The sequence below is a fragment of the Eumetopias jubatus genome, unplaced genomic scaffold (genome assembly GCF_037043125.1).
Source record: "Eumetopias jubatus isolate StellerSeaLion01/CBP00866 unplaced genomic scaffold, mEumJub1_p1.0 scaffold_36, whole genome shotgun sequence".
NCBI classification, from domain to species: domain Eukaryota; kingdom Metazoa; phylum Chordata; class Mammalia; order Carnivora; family Otariidae; genus Eumetopias; species Eumetopias jubatus.
The window spans coordinates 538974-555198 of record NW_028274842.1 but is presented as its reverse complement, the minus strand read 5'-3'; the positions used below and the strand labels follow the sequence as shown (position 1 = coordinate 555198).

General features: G+C 41.3%; 1 long non-coding RNA gene across 2 annotated transcripts in view; it reads left to right on the top strand.

The window, feature by feature from the left end:
• The first annotated feature begins 1194 nt into the window (after positions 1 to 1194).
• The window catches only part of LOC148161933 (uncharacterized), a 55777-nt gene continuing 40746 nt past the window's right edge, over positions 1195 to 16225 (top strand). For both annotated transcript variants that reach the window (XR_015767270.1, XR_015767271.1), the window contains exon 1: positions 1195 to 1283. This is a non-coding gene — a long non-coding RNA (uncharacterized LOC148161933). The remainder of the gene's footprint in view (positions 1284 to 16225) is intronic.

The window sequence follows — 16225 nt, the reverse complement described above, 5'->3', positions numbered from 1 at the left end:
GGAAGTGCAAATGACAATAGTGTTAGGAGGAGGGGGGACAGGGCACACGCAGGGTCTTCTCAGGGTCTCGCGGTTGTTTACAAGTTACTTGTCCTAAGTCACTAGGATGTGCAGATGCTCTTGGACTTTTTGTACCTCGTTTATTGTATCAAGTCACTTGAATTCATTTGGTGATGAAAGTGATGTGATTTTGTTTCATATGCTTGTTTTTAGGGATTGCTTTTTAAAAGTTTGGTGTGATTTGCTTTTTTAGTTCTGTAAAACGTGTGATTGCCGAGGGCGCAGTATAAAACAGCCCCTTCCTGCCGTCCTCCCTCTGCAGAGGTTGTCCCCATGTCCATACCTGCACATCCCCTCCCTCTCCCGCCTGGCTCTTCCGTGGCAGGTACTAGTCCGTGAGCAGCATTTACACCCTGCTTTCCTCACGGAGGGATGGACACCCTGCAGATCGTGAACAGTAAACATTGAGGTCTTTCTCCCTCCCTTTCCCTTGTTCCCTCCCTCGCCCCCTCCCTCCCCTCCTGGCTTGCTCCCTGTCTCCAGTCTGAGCCCAGTCTTCGAGCCTATCTTTCTTATGTGGCTGCTTGTACTCCCTTTTATTCATTGATTTTCACATTATCTGTTGCCAGCCTTTTGTTACAATAAATAATGTTACAGGATCATTTTGTATATATGTCACTTTCTGTTTTCTGTTCTATGAAATGGTGTGATAGTATGGTCAGAGGGTGAATGGAGGTTTACTTTAATATTTTTTCATGTTGAAAATTTGATTGGGTTGTATGACAATAGATCCTACCTGGGTTTTGGCATTTTAGCTGTGCTTTTATTATTGAACGTATGTTTTATGGTGGCACGTCAGATAGTTTATTAGCGAACTTATGGCACACTCTTGGATATTTTTGTGTATTTACTTATTATTTTATTATTAAAACATGAATTAAAGGTAGAAATGATCCAAGCCATTTTTTTTTAAATAAAGCCCTAATTAATAATAAGCCTCCGTAGGCAAGGACACGACATAGCAGGTAAGTGATTAGTTAGTGACCTGTATCTTCTCAGCACACTTGTTTGTGAATCAAATGTATAAAGGCTTTTGAAGATTTTTGTGTCATTGCTGTGTCCCACTGTGCCGCACACTTGTGGTCTTCATGCACCTGTAACTCTGGGATCTTCTTGTCTCATTCCAAGGTTCATGTTTTATTCGAACTGACCGGCTTGATGGTGAAACTGACTGGAAGCTGAAGGTGGCGGTGAGCTGCACACAGAGGCTGCCAGCCCTGGGGGTGAGCGTTCTTGTAATTACAGCGCCATCTCACTTGGTGCTCGTTCCCAGGCAGGAAATCCACGTCTGCACATACCAGCTGACTTCTTGAATGCACAGGTTCCTAGAAACGATCCTCTTATTACTAACAGAGGGCCCTTGAAAACTACGCCAGAATCATTTCTCTGGTGTCTGGGCACATGACCTGCTCTAGGTGTGGGTGTGTGGCGTTCTGTCGGCCTGACACTTTCGTCCTCTTTTGTTTTCTCTCGCTTTCCTTTCCCTTCTGGTTTTTGTTTTTGTTTTTAAACCTCGCAGTTGAGTAATCTTTAAGATTGAGAACTTTTGGCAGGGTTAAATGAGTCCATAATTGAGTCCCTTTTTGCTGACTGACTTAACTCTGTGGTAATTGGTGTCCATTAGCTTTGGCAGACTGTGGGACTCAGACGAAGTTAAGCCTCCTTTTGGAGACAGGCATGTGCACTCTGCTTTAGTTGGGACAGTAGAGAACCCTCTTCTGTTAGGAGGAGGGGAATGTTACTGCGTCTTGTGACCGAGAGAGAAGGGAGAGGACACCGTCAGGCACCTTGCCTGGTCTTTGCCCAGTGCCCCTTTGTTCCTGGGCAATAGGCAAGAGGTAGGATCAGAGAGAATAGTACTTATGGATTCCAGCATTTTCAACAGTCTCTCACAAATGCTGAGAATCTGCTGAGCTGGCACACATCTTTTTTTTAACAAAGCCACGGTTGAGGCCATTTGGTGCTTGTGTTAGACGTTAGTATGTATTTGAATGAGAAGAGCTTCATTCTTCCTACATGATCTGCTGATATGCAGTGGAGAGTAAAGAAAACTTGAGATGGTCTACGGGTGACCTTTGCCTCGAGCACTTGTTGGTAAAGGCAAGGGAACTTGGGTAGTATTATAGACTTGGTCACTTTCCTTGGATTGGTTGGGTTTGGATAGGAGTAGCTACTTGCACTACATATGGTGTACAGTTAATTTACCATGAACAGCAGGGCCTTCCCCATTCTTGTGCACACTACACCTTTTGGAAATTATATACGTTTGACATGTATAAGACTGGGAAATATTTGACTCTTTAGGTGTTTTTGGTTGTCTGTGCTTTATGTGGTCGCTAGGTTGAAATTTATTCCTTTATATGTTTTGTGTATATCTTGAAAGATTTTCTGGTCACTAGTGAGCGGTGGCTGATTCTTTTGTCCATTTATTCATCGTCACATAACAATGTGGGTCATGTAATATGTCTGTCACAGCCTAACCTCCTGCCTTTCCTGCTCCCTTTTCCCCCCGACCCTTTAAAGATTAAAACAACAACAACAACAACAACAACCATTCTTACCCCAAGGGTGATGCAGAAGAGAGTGCAGGTTGTCAGATTTGAACCCCAGGTCTTGGTTTCCTAACCCCTGAGCTGGAGAATGACCCCTCTCGGCTCATCAGCTAACCTTGGACACCTCTGTCATGGGTGGGAGCAAGTAGGCAACTCCTAGTTTTTGGCTTTTTTAAATATATAAATATTAAGAGGAGGCATGTAAATAGCAAGTCTTCCTTTTTCATGTAAATTCTGAAAAGTAGAACAGGGGGTGTGTGAAGGAACACATGTGATTTCAGCTCATGGTAGGTCATCTCAGAAGAGTTGTGCCCAAACCCCTGTAACCAGCAGAATGTGATTATTGGTGAATGTGCTTCAAAACACTTAAAATCACTATTGAAGAAAAAAATCTCTGATAGAGAAAATTTAGACCATTCATTGTTTTCATTTGTACCTCTTTGTTCCAGGATGGTTGAAATTTTCCACCACATGTTCATTAGAAATGTGTATTTATTTGTTGGTTTACCCTTCTCTTTTGCCCACTTTTGTATTGGTGTTTGCCAATTAAAAAATTACATATATGCTCATGTGGTGTATCGTATTGAGTTGATAAAACCAGATATAGGCGGGCGCCTGGGTGGCTCAGATGGTTGGGCGTCTGCCTTCAGCTCAGGTCATGATCCCGGGGTCCTGGGATCGAGTCCCGCATCGGGCTCCCTGCTCCTTGGGAGCCTGCTTCTCCCTCTGCCTCTCTCTCTCTCTCTCTCTCTCTCTCTCTCTGTCTCTTATGAATAAATAAATAAAATCTTTAAAAAAAATACACCAGATATATGCAAAGTATGTCCTGTTTTTAATTGTTCCTTTCTTAGACACAGAAATAATTTTGTATCTCCTGTACATCTATGGTCTCCCATCATTCCTCAGATCAGAAGTTGGTTTTGAAAATTGTCCAAACTGCCGTTCTAGATCAATTTCTGAGTCAATGCAAGGTGGCCCACCACTCAGATGATTTGTTTTCAGTCTTACTTCTCAGTGTTCTGGGACGGTTTGTTTAAATTCTGTAGGATATTATGTATAATTTATATGATGTGGGTTAGTACGACTTATTGATTGATTGTGAATGAGGGAAAGCAGATTCTATTGGACCAGCTGATGAAGGTAATAGTTGAGGTTGACATTGACTCTTTCTCACTAAGCAGCTGACCTTTGTCCACTTCACAGTGGACAGGAACAAGTGGGAAGCTAGTAAGTCATTAAGTCACAAGTCAGGGATGTGTGGCAGAGTGTGCATGCAGAAGCAGAAACTGCCAAAGTGCTTTTCAGAGTCGCTATACCATGAAACACTCCCACCAACAATGCATGAGTGCCCGAGTTTCTCCACAGCCTTGCTAATATTTGGTGGTGTCATTTTTTAATTTTAGTTATCTCGGTAAGTGCATGGTGATACCTCATTTGAGTTTGTGTTTCTGTAATGGCTAGCAAGGCTGAACAGTTTTTTTGTTCTGTTTTGTTTTTTTTTAAGATTTTTATTTATTTGAGAGAGAGCAAGCAGGTGGGAGAGGGAGAGAGAATCCGAAGCAGACTACATGCTGAGTGCAGAGCCCGACACGGGGCTCAGTCCCACAACCCGAGATCATGACCTGAGCCGAAACCAAGAGTCGCATGCTTCACTGACTGAGCTGCCCAGGCATCCCCTGAACATTGTTTCTTGTGCTTGTTGACCATCTGTGTATCCTCCTTGGTGAAATGTCTATTCATGTCTTTTTAGTGGCTTTTGTGTAATTCCCTCGAATGCTCTCTCTACACGACTATATCATGTGCAAAGAAGACAGTATTGCTCTTTCATGCAAGTGTGCGTAGTAGACAGCCTTCTCTTTCTTCTGCTTGCAATATCACACCGGCTGTGATCTCTAATGCACTGGTGAACAGAAGGGGTGAAACCATTCATCCTGGTCTTCTTTCAATCTCGGGGAACACGTAACCTTTTAACATCATGTGTGATGGTAGCTGTAGGTTCTTTTTACATTACCCATATCAGATTGAGGAAATTCTTTCTATTCCTAGTTTGCTGAGAGGCTTTATCATAAATGGGGATTGGATTTTTCAGAAGTTTTTCTGTTTATTGACATGATTGTATGATTTTTCTTTGTCATCTGTTAATAGGATGATCTGTATGGAGTGACTGATTGTATCAACTTCATATTCCTGGGGTAAACCAAATCACATTTGTTCATGCAAAGTGTTCCCTTCATATATTACAGTATTTGATTTGCTAATATTTTGGGAAGGACTTTTATGCCTATTTTCACGAGGAATATTGATTTTCTTGCTTTTGTTTGTATTTGTCTGTTTTGTTTTCATTGTAATGCATTTGGTTTATTACCTAGGGGTGTGCTGGCCTCATAAAATGAGTTGGGAAGTCTTTTTGCCTCCTGTATTTGTTGAAGTAGTTGGTGTAAGATTGGTGTTATTTATTAATTTTTTTTTCTATTGAACTTACTCCCTTTGAAACTATCTGAGTTACAAGTTAACTTTGTGGGAAGGTGTTTAATTGAGAATTGAATTTCTGAAGTAGATAGTAGAGTTAATCGGATTTTTTGTTCATTGGAAATTTGTGTTTTTCAAAGAGTTTATTTCATGTAAGTTGCCAAATTTTATGGTATAAAATTTGTTATGTTCTTGTTTTTTAGTTTTTGTAGGATATCCTCTTGCGTCTTCAATAGTGGTAATTTATATCTCTCTCTTTTTTTTTTTTCTTGGACAGTCTCACCATCGGTTAATTGACTTAGTCATTTCAAAGACCCTGTTTTTGGTGTCTTTGATAATCTTTATTGTTTGTTCATTTTCTGTCCTCTGACTTTTATTTCCTTTCCTTCATTCTAAGTTAGTTTGTGTTTTATTTTTCTTTTCTTTGTTAACTTCTTAAAGCAGAAGTGAGACTCTTGATTTTTTTACCTTGTTTTTTTCTGTTATAAGCCCTTAGAGCTGTAACTCTCCTGAGCATGACTTCACCTGTATCACATAAATTTTATACACTGTATTTTCATTATGTTTTTGTTAAATATTTTCTAATTCCTTTGTGATTTCTTCTCACCTTCCCTTTACTTGGAAACATTGCTTCCTTACCATGTGGCGGGGGATTTTCCTGATGCCCTCTGTAACTTCGCTGTTACTTAATTCTGTTCTGTTCGTGGACCACGTCATGTCTTATGTCACAGGTTGGGACTTGTGACTCGGCACATGCTTTCTGTGGGTCAGTGCTCAAGCCTGTTACAGAGTGTGTTCTGCTGTTCTGTGGGTAGCCTGTAGATGCTCATTAGGTCAAGTCGATGGCAACTGTTGTTTAAATGTGTATTTTTACTTGCTTTCTACCATTTATTCTCTTAATTAATGAAAGAAGACTTTTAAGATACGCTCTTTCTCCTTTGGGTTCTATCAGTTGTTGTCCTGTGTACCTCGTTAGGGTCCGTGCACATTCAGAATTCTCATAGCCTGTTGGTGAACTGAAGTCTGCTCAGTCCTTGTGGTGGCAGTCTTGATTGTGACATCTGCTTGGATGTTCATATAGTGACTCCAGCTTTCTTTTGATTGGTGTTTGCATCTTTTTCCGTGCTTCTATGTTTACTGTGTCTGTTTCTATATATGAAGTGGGTTTCTTGTTAGCGTAACAGAAGTAGATACCGCTTTCTTCCTTACTCTGACTCACTTACTCTGTTGCATTTTCATGAGTACATTTACCATAAGTATCAGTAACGGCTGAGTTAAAGGAGGTTACTTGCCATTTATTTTCTGCTTATCCTCATCTCTTCGTTCCTTTTTTCCATCTTTAGGTATTATTGTAGATTTCTGTTTAACTACTATTACTGGCTGTAACCATTAGTTGTGTTTTGCAGTTGTTGTTCTGTGGTTTCTAATATGTGTTCCTAACTCAGTATTCTCTTTCTCCAAAGGGTGTTACACCATTTTGTATATGATTTAAGAAACTCGCACAGCTAGACTTCCACATCCTTCTTCTCATCTTTGGTGTTATTTTGTCGTATGTTTTACTTCTACATGTTATAAGGCACACAATAGAATATATATCGTTTTTCTTTAAAGCAGTCAAACATGTGGAGCAGCTGGGTGGCTCAGTCAGTTAAACATCGGACTCTTGATTTCAGCTCAGGTCATGATCTCAGGGTCGTGAGATGGAGCCCCATGTCGGGCTCTGTGCTCATCGTGGAGTCTGCTTGAGATTCTCTCTTCCTCTCCCTCTGCCCCTCCCCCACGAAAAATAAATCAATAAATCTTAAAAAAAAGTTGTCGAGCATGTTAAGAAGGGAACAAGAAAAACCCCTCTTTTCCACTTTTCCTGTACATTTACACAGTTCCAGAGTGCTCTTTCCTGAATGTGGATCTAACTTTCAATGTAGTTTTCCTTCAAATCAAAGAACTTCTTTCAGTATGTCTTGTAGGAGAAGTCTGCTAGATTAACTGTGAAAGTTTTTGCTTGAAAAAGGTCTTTCTTTCACCTTCATTTTTGGAAGAGATTTTTCAAGTTTTTGTTTGACAGTTTCTCTTGTCTCTGCTTTGCCTTACAGCATATGCTGTCTCCTCTTTATTGTCTCTCTCTTTCTGTAGGCATTTTGAAGATTTTTTTTGTGATGTCTTCTTTCAGGAATTGGTGTATGTGTCTTCATTTGTCTTGCTTAGGGTTTGTTGGGGTTCTCGGATCTGGAGATTCTTGGTTTTTTCCCCGCCCCATTTCAGAAACTTTTAGCCTTTATTTTTCATGCCTTTCTGCCCAACCCCCTCCATCTGAGACATCAACGACGTGTGTTAGACCACTCATTTCCACAGGTCATTGAGGTCCCTTGCTCTTTACTTTCTGTGACTCGATTTGGTAGTTTCTGTTGCTCTCTTTTTTAATTCATTGATTTTTATCTTCTGAAGTATCTAGTCTTCTATTAAGATCATCCAGCAAATCTTTTATTCCAAATATTGTATTTTTAATATCGGAAGTGCCATGTGGTTCTCTCATTTTCATTACTGTTTAGATACCTTTCTTTCCTTCTTGATGTGTTCATCGTTTCATTTAAATCTTTCAGCATTTTATAATACTTATTCTTCATCTGTTAATTCCATTGTCTCTGTTCTTTCTTGGTATGGTTCTAGTTTTGTTTTTTTTTAAGATTTATTTATTTGAGAGAGTGTGCATGCATGAGCAGGGGGAGGGGCAGAGGGAGAGGAAGAGAGAGAATCTCAAGCGGACTCCCTGCTGCGCGCACAGAGCCCAACATGCAACTCAATCTCAAGACCCTGAGATCACAACCTGAGCTGAAACCCAGAGTCAGATGCTTAACTGACGGCGCCCCCTAGGTTCCCAGTTTTTAAGTTTTTAGTTATTCTCCTGTTACAGGTCACAATTTCCTGCTTCTTTGCATGTCTGGTAATTATTTTATTGGATGCTGGATATTCTAAGTGTTCCATATTTTTTCTTTTTTCAAAACCATTGATTTTATTTTCTTAGTTTAGCAGCTTGTGAATAAACTTGATCTTTTCAAGGCTTGTGCTTACACTTGATTGGGGTGGGCCTAGAGTCCCCTTTATTAGTGATGCTGGTCTAATCCTAGTACAAGGGCTTGATCTTTGTGGCACAGCCTTGGAAATTCTTGGTCGTTCAAAGGTGCCTGTAACTGGCCAGTCGGGCCTGACCTGTCCCCCATTCTGTGTCATCTCTGAGGTTGGTTCAGGGTAGGGCTCTCTGGTAGCGCTCTTCCCGGCCAGACCTCATGTTTCCCACCCAGGTGTGTGGCGGCATCAGTAGACAGACTTGTGAGCGCAGTGCGGTAGCCTGCAGTCCCTTCCCCTTTGTTTCCCTTTCAGAGTCCTGCGCCCCAGAGCTCTGATCTCTGTCCCTAAATGTAGAAAGACTGCCATTTGGGGCTTGGCTCCCCCCTCATCCTGTGGTATGGGAAATCCACTTCTGCAAGAAGCTGGCTTCCCACAGGCTCCTATCTGTGTTGTCTTCTCCCAGGCGTCACGGGCCTGTGATGCTCTCAGAAGCACTGTGTCCATGTCTGAAAACAGCGGTTTCCCATAGTGTGTCCATTTCCCCAGTGTTTTTGGTGGAAGGGCAAGTCTTATACCAGGTACAACAACATAGCTTATAGAAGCTTTTGATTAATGAGAAATACCAATGTCTGTGGACTAACCAATCTATGTGACATTTCAAATTATAATTAAAAGGTGGCTCATCGAGCATAATAATTTCAAACACCACATTACTGGGTCTTTGTTTCTTGTGGACTTGGTTGTTGTAGGGACATCCCTGCCAGGAGGATATGGGACCCGGAGCACACTTGTGTGCTGGCCATCCTCCTGCCTCACTTCTGCTGTGTTTCAAGCTAACCAGTCCTTTGTCTTTGGACTCATTCTTGCAAAAAAGAAATGGAGATTAATTTTTTCCTGCTTATAATAGTAATATCATTGAAAATAATCTATACATCATAAAAAAGATGGGAACCAGTCATAATTTTACTTGTTAGCGTTGGCTGCCATTCACATTTGGGTAACAATTATTCCTGGCGGTGCCCCTTCTCCACCCTTCCTTCCACCACGCACCTGCATGGCTGGATGATACTGTACGTACTTTTTAACTGTTCAACAGTATGCTGCCTAGTCCTTGACAAACTATAACTTCAGTAACCAGCCTGGTATTTATTAGTGAATATGAACGTTAACAGTTTTGACGTTTTATAGATGGTGTTAGAAATCAGAAGATAGACATAGTTGAAAGATTTCGATTCTTTTGCCAAAACACCCCGCCCCAACACTGCAGCAGCATGCGCATCTCTTGGTGGCCTGCCCGTCTTTCCCATGCGATAAGTATAACTTGTGTTTATATTGGCACTTAATTTTTTAGTGAGGTTGAAGATACCTCTTACCTAAGAAAATCTGTTTCTTGTATTTTAGTTTCATAAGTTTCTGTTTGTGGTGTCTGCCTGTTTTCCTGTTGTGTGTGTTCAGAGGTCTTTATGTGCACTTTGTTTATCATGGATCAGTCTGCCGTTTCTTTAAGTCTTGTCTGAGTGTTTTCGTTGATGGTTTCTTTTGTCCCCGTGGAAGTCTGCCTGCTGGTGGCTGTGCCCAGGCCCCTGGCTGCAGTGACGGCCATGCTTCGGCACAGCTGCGTCCTGGTGTGCACCGTGAACTTGCATGTGTTAGAGGTTAGATGTGTTTCAGTAAAAACAACTTGTAAAAATCAAGTGGTTACTGCCTTTGGTCTCATGTTTAGAATGTTTCCACTCCATGATTATATTTTAAATGATTACTTTGAAAACAACCCCTGCTTTACAGTAAGATCTCCTATCCATGTAGCATTTATTTTGAGTCAAGCTGTGGGTGGGAAATCAAACTTAAGAAAACAACTTGTTAGCCAGTCGCAGTACCACGCACTGAATAGTTCACTATTTTAGCAAAAATTTAAAATTGCTCTCAATTGGTCTCACCGTTTTAAACCGTCAACATCAGTGCATGAGTGTGCCTGTCTCTCCCTACCTTTGCCAAGTGTGTGTTGCTTCTGAACTTCTTGCCTTAGAATATCTTTTCCCATGTAAATATTTTAAATTTTATTTAGGTAATTATTTGTTTTCCTTTATGCTTATGGGTTTTTCGTTGTGATCAGAAGGCTGTTCTCCTCCCAATATTATAATTTTGACCACTTTAAGTGGTTTGTCAGTCGGAAATAAGAGACTGGTCATTAGTATTTCTGGTATTATACTTATTAAAGCGTCGCTTGCACATGGACTCCCAGAGAAGGAAGGTTCATGACGTCACCACATCTGTGTGGCTACAAGGCTGTCGTAAGAGTGAGTGTCAAGTGGCTTCTTTCGTATCACATCGTGTGACACAGGCCTAATGGTGCTGGAGCCCGCGAATCCGCCCGCTGGTACCCCCCTTTCTCAGCTCTTCCCGAGACTCACTCAGACTGCCTGTGTTTGTTGTCTGCTTTTCTTCATGTGGCAAAATCAAGCTGTGCTGTCGTTGTATTACTTAGGACATCTAGCTTACAGTTCTCATACTATTTGTGAAAATGGATTTGTGTTTATCACGAGACGCTCTTGCAGCCTATTGGCTTCCTGATGTGATTTGAGCCGACTCAGGCGTTGGTGCTACTATTTCTCCGTTGTGTGTTTCTCCTTTGTGCCCTGTTTCTCTTTTTCTGGCGTCCATTCTCAGTAAACCCTCCAGGATTTAGACCGGTGGGGGAGATAAGGATGATTAATCATAACGGACTGGGAAAGATTTCTGTTTGCCGTATGCACAGATGGGGGCCCCACCCTGAGTCTCCTTTGCAGGAATCCAGTCACTGGCGTGGACAGTTGGAAGTGAGTGCACTGGATAACCATTTGTAGTAGCTTTAGTTTGCTAGGAGTGGTAGAAAGGAAAGTGCAAAGTTAAAACACTGTATTGGAAAGAATGTGTCTGAAAGAAAATCCCGAGCTAACAAACCAGTAAGTGTACTTGAGGTGACGATGGTAACGCAGAACTCTGGGAGAGCGGGTGGCACATCCTGCAGAGGGGGGCGGCAGTGTCCCGCAGTTTGGTTGTGCGGACGTCATAGACAGGTGTGGGTGTGCGGGTGTACACAGTTGTACACTTTTACTGCATGTAAGTTATGTCTTAGAGGAGTCGTTAAAACCCCGCTCTGTTATCATCTGTACCTTTGAGCGTCCTATTGGCCATGATCCACAGGAAGTGACATTTTATTATGCTCAATATTATAAGGATCTTTTCTTCATTTTTATTAGTGACAGGTGTGTATAAATTTCAAAAACAGTTACAGAGTTATAGTATACAGTTCATATAATGCTAATTTTTAAAAAATTTTATGGTTGATGTACTTTGATAGAGAGTTTGAATAAGCATTTAGGTAAAGTAACTAGTAAATGAAAACATTTTAAGTTTTGATATGACCATAAAATCAAAAAGCAGTCTATTCTAGAAAAAAGGAAGTTTAACTGAATTTCTGGTTCATTAATCAATTTTTTTGTAGCTTCATATAATTTGGCACATATGGCTAGATTTCATAGGGAAAAAAGCTCCAATTTCATTATGGATTCAGGCACGGCAATTTGGTTTTTCATTTAACAGCTTACTCTTCCCCTGTCACTCACTTTGACTTCTCTGTCTCTGATGTAATGGATTTGGGGATATTTGGTGTCCTTCCCTGTTTGTCGCATCATCAGTTTAGCATTGTGACACCAAGCAGTAAACCTGCAAACCTCAGAGCTTTAAAGAACCGAGGATACCACCAAGAATACCCTCTCCGATTTTGTTGTATTCCCTGATCTCACGATGTGATCCGTTAAAATCGGAACAAGCCATTTGATAATAACTGTGCTGCAGACCCTGTGACGGCAGGCTCAGCTTCTCGTTGCCACACAGGTGGCTGGAAGGCATGCTTCTCCAGCACCCGTAGATATTTGGGAAACGTGTCTCTGGCTTTTGTGATCAGGCACATTTATTAACAACAGTGAGGTCACAATAAATCATGACTTGCTGATTTATTTCAAAAGATCCATATAGCAGTAAACAATACCATTTACATTTAATTAGTTTTATTGAACGAAATGCAATTTTATTTGTAATGAACCACATGTTATGATTAAGGATGTATTTTAATGACCTTTAAGTGATGCGAACAAATGTTGCCCTTGACCTAATAGCAGAGGCTTTCCTACGTTATTGAAAACTTCAGAATGATTTTTAAATTATCGTGAAAAGCCTCGAATGACATTCTCATTATTGTGCCATTATTCAGTCATTTGATGTCTAATATACTAAATGAAACGCATTCCTCTGAATGTTCATATGCATGTAGAAATGAGGATTGTTGCTAGAATTGTTCTTTATTTCCATGTATCAAAAGGTAGTCTGTTATGCGAGAGCTTCATTTTTTGAAAAATACTTCGACAGGGTAATACTTAAATGATGAAGGGTTCTTAGACCTGCCTTATCCCAGGAGTCGTTTGCCTGCTTATTAAACATTCTCATTCTATTTCCCTAAGTCCACAGTTATCACACGGTGTGGGTTTTTTCTTGTGTAAACCAGCTTGACTTAACTTGAAAGTAACTTTTAATTAGTTAATGTATACTCTGTAAACTGCAATAGCAGACCCGCTGTGGTGAGCTGCTCTCTCCATGCTTTATCCAGTGTAGCATCTGTGTTCTCTAGAAAATTGAAAATTCATCAGTGTGTGTTTTCCAGGCCCTGATGAAGGTGTGTGAATGAGCTTTCCCAAGTCAGATTCTCCAAGAATTTCTAGGGCAGGAATGGGGATGAGGTCTCCTTCTGCCCTGTCGGCGTTCTCTGCTGGCAGGGGCCACCCTCAGTGTCACGGGCAGAAGTGGCAGGTGCTGTGTGGTCAGTGGCCTCTGCGCCCTGGAGTCAGACTCAATGAGTGTGTCTTGAACTCAGTAGTTCAAGGGTATTTCCCATGGAGAGGGCCATTTTGGTCATATTCTGAGAGTAATTTTTGGAGGTTCAGTCATGAGTCTCATTCCTTCCTGTGATTTTGGAAGGACCTCACTCCACATACTAAATCCCTTTCTGCTTCTGAGATCTGGAGTGGTTTCTGTTTCCTGAACTGCTGCACCACAAATTAGGAGAGAAGTTTTTTCCCCTCACTTGACAGCCCAGAGGTGGGTGGTCCCAGGCTGAGAAGGCAGCTGTGTCATCATCGATAGGTGACGCTCCCCTGTGTCCCACGTGACTGCTCCCCTCCTGCCAGAGCACGTCTCGTCGTGTTCCGCCCCACGCAGCGCGAGCTGGCTGGAGAGAATGCGGGGCGAGGGCTGCATTTTGCAGCGGGGGCCATATGCCCGTCGAAGGCCTGGGAGTCCTGTCTTTGAACGAGAGTTGGGGAGGACGGTGGGGTGTGCGATGTCTCTGCTGCACCATTTCTGCAGTTTGTTTTCTGGTGAGTTTCTTTGATTTCCTCTCGTACTTCCTCCTGGGTGGTGCACACTAAAACTTTTCAGTTAGTTCTCCTGGAGGATTTGGCTGCCCTCAGAGCAGAATGCTCCCTCTGGGGTTGTTATGGTCACCACTTTTACGAGAATCAGGTCTTTCACACTTGTTCTTCCAGTAAGTCTAAGCCGCTTGAAGATTTGTGTGCTCCCCACCCACCTAGATTAAAGTAGGAAATGAAACGTAAACCGCGAAATCCATGTTTTCTAGAAATGAAGGAAGCTCTATCATTTTTAGGCTGTTGCTTGTTTTCTGTGAAAGAACATTTTCTTTAAGCGATAGAGCCTGATGTACAGCCCACCATTCCAGGTTCCCACGAACAGAGGAGATCAGACAAGGCTAGATAAATTGGGGTTTCCAGGAATAGAAGACAATAAATACAAATCTCTAATACATTTTAAGAAATTGGAGAGGATATTACAGTCCAAACAGAAGCTATGAAAAAAAGATCACATGGAAAGTAGACCTCTTAGAAAGACATGATTGCTGAAATAAAAACGTAAATAGGCCTGGAAGATGGATTGTTCTGCATCTCTGAGAACGTAGGCCAGAGGTGGGAAGCATGCATGTGTGACTACCATTTCTAGCTCGGTCCTTAATACCGCCTGTAATCATTTTATGTGTGTGTTTTCACTTGCATTGAGGTAAGTTTTGGAGACAATGAATTGCGCATCATTAAGCTGTACACTTCAGTATACCTCTGACACCATCACCACAGATAAGATAGTCCGTAGCCCTTGTTTTGTGTCTGTGACCACCTGTGGTCCTATCACCAGTGGCCAGTGTTTTCCGTCTTCTCAGCTCTCCCGCGGCTCCTCCTACACCTGCCCTTAATCACCCCTTCCCCCTGCAAGGTAAGGTCACGTGAGGAGAGAAGGGCAGGTGTGTGATCCTTCTCGCAGGAGCTTGTCTTACAGAGGAAAGGGATTATAGCGAGTGGAAATTCCTTCTATTTCCCGCCAGTACATGAACAGTACTATGCGTACTGGTATTTATTTTTTCTCCCTTTGACCTGTTGTGATGAAGAATGGCTCCTTCTCCTGTTGAAGGATAATTCTTCCACCGCTTTGGCCTAACACTGCTGTTTAGAGACAGCAAGACCACCCCCTGCCCTCTCTCTTCCTGACCCTCCCTCACAGGCTGTCTCCTCCCACTGCTGCCCACAGCTCCAGTGTCTCAGACATTCCTTTCGCAGTTTTAGGTTAGTTGAATATATTTAGAATTCTGTTTTACTTAATCTGTTAGCTTTTTAGCTATACCTCTTCGCAGTTGCTAGAGATCATATTATGCATTTAACTAAAAGTGTGCTGTGGAAAGTTAAAATTGTGTCACTTGACATAAAATGTAAGAACCTTGGCATTGGATGGGTCCATTTCCCCTGCCTGTCCTTTATGCTGAAAGCGTATTGTGCCCTTTCTGTACGCATGTACGTTTATATGCACTATGTCTGCATATGAACTGTTCCGATGTTTTATCTGTATTTTAAGGAAACATTAAGTGGACAAACAGGATTTATTATTTTTGTTCCTCACCATTCCTTCCTAAAGACTGAATTTGTACTGGATACTATTTCCCTTCAGCCTAAAGAATTTCTGTTAACATTTCTTGTAGTGTATATCTGCTTATAGTGAATTCTCATTCTTATTTATCTGAAAATATCTTTATTTCACTTGTTTTTGTGAAGGATATTTTTGCTGAATATTGAATTCTTGGATGACAGATATTCCCCCCCCCCCCGTAGCACTCTGTTTTGTTCCACTGTCTCCTGCTTCCATTATTTCTAATGAGAAATCAGTATTATTTTGATAGTTGTTCCCTGTGTGTAATATGTCGTTTTCTGTGGGTATTTTTGAGATTGCTCTTTGGTTTTTTAGCAGTGTTACCTTGGGTTTTCTTTTCTTTCTTTTTTTTTTAATTTTATTTATCTGCCTAGGGGTTTTCTAGGCTTCATACATCTGTCTGGGCTGTCAACATATTTTGCATATTTTTAGTCATTATTTCTTCAAATAGTTTTCCTTCCGCATTCTTTTTCCACTCCTTCCAGGAACCCAGTTGTAAGCATGTTAGATCTCCTGATACCCTGTCAGTGGTACTGCAACCATATCCTTTCCTAAATCTTTTTTCTTTGTGTCTTCAGATTCATTATCTCTTGATCTTTCTTCAAGTTCACTGACTCTGTTCTTTCATCTCCAATCTCCTGTTAAGTTCGTCTAATAAGTTTACTTCAGATATTGTATTTTTTTAACGCTAGAATTTCCATTTGGTTCTTTTTCCTTAAACATATATTTTTTTCTGTACTGTGGTTTCCCATTGCTTTAGGAGAAGATTTTCCTTTAATTCTTTGAGATGTTGAAATTGCTTTGAAATTCTCATCTCTTAATTCTGATATCTGCTCATCGCAGAATTCGTCTTTATTGATTGAATTCTTTCCTGAATTTGGATCTTGTGTTCTTATGTCTTCATACGTCTAGAAGTTTGTTTGGATGGTGTCTTCAGCATTTCTAATGATACATTATAGACACTCTGGATTGCCTTATGGTCTTCTAAAGGGTACTGTGTTTTGAATTTGGTTTTGTTCTACTTGGTAGTTCACTGGGCTGAAGTCGAACTCTGAGCT